Genomic DNA, 1,077 nt, shown 5'->3' on the forward strand with positions numbered 1-1,077 from the left:
CAGGCAGATATCTTAATTATTTTTCAAACCATCCGATCTCACAAAAAAGAGGTACCATAATATCTTTAGTTGATAGAGCTATTTTATTATCGGATCATGAATATCATAATACGAATTTGAATTTAATAATTAACATTCTAATCGAGAATGATTATTCGATCAATTTTATATTTGAGACAATTAATAAAAGAATTAAACATTTATGTCAAAAAAGTAATGGTGAAACAATAATACCATCAAATAATAATGATGATGCTGCCTCACCAACGTGGTTTGTGGTCCCTTATGTACCGGAATGCACAGAAAGATTCAAAAAATTCAACAATAAAGATGTTAGAGTGGCGTTCCACAGTCTTAATAAAATGCATAAATATATCAAGGTTCAAAAAGATTCACGTCCTATAACAACAAGGAACAATGTAGTTTACAAAATCATGTGTAAAGATTGCGATGCAACGTACGTTGGACAGACGAGTAGACAATTGAAAACAAGAATTTCAGAACATAGAAACCATATTAGATGGAACACTGCTACTCGATCTGTCATAACGGACCATAAATTGGAATTCAACCATGAATTCCAATGGGATAATGTAAAAATATTAGATGATGAACCTTGTTACGGTAAAAGAATAGTTTCTGAGATGGTAAATATCAGTAGACAAAGCAATAGTTTAAATCTTCAAACAGATACAGAAAACCTCCACGAGGCATATGTAACGATTATAAACAATATATGACTTTGCGGTACTAATTGAATTTTAAAAAAAAAACATTAACATTTGAATAACGTCAGTCGTTATTGGAAACTCGATTCGTGCGGTTCACAATCGTTATAGTTAGTGAGAAATGAATTGTGCATCACTGAGAACGAGATGTGGATGCTTATAAAAAGAATTTTTTATTGAGGTTTGTCAAGACCAACGGGTGACCAGATATGTATCTCATTAATTTGTCATCGGATTGATAACCGCACGGATCAGATTTTATTAACATTAAGATACACGTCATGAGTAATGCAAGGGTGAGTTAATTTTCAACGAGAGAATGTCTGAATACTTAATTTGCTATAATTGA

The sequence above is a fragment of the Cyphomyrmex costatus genome, unplaced genomic scaffold (genome assembly GCF_001594065.2).
Source record: "Cyphomyrmex costatus isolate MS0001 unplaced genomic scaffold, Ccosl1.0 scaffold1269, whole genome shotgun sequence".
Taxonomy (NCBI): Eukaryota; Metazoa; Arthropoda; class Insecta; order Hymenoptera; family Formicidae; genus Cyphomyrmex; species Cyphomyrmex costatus.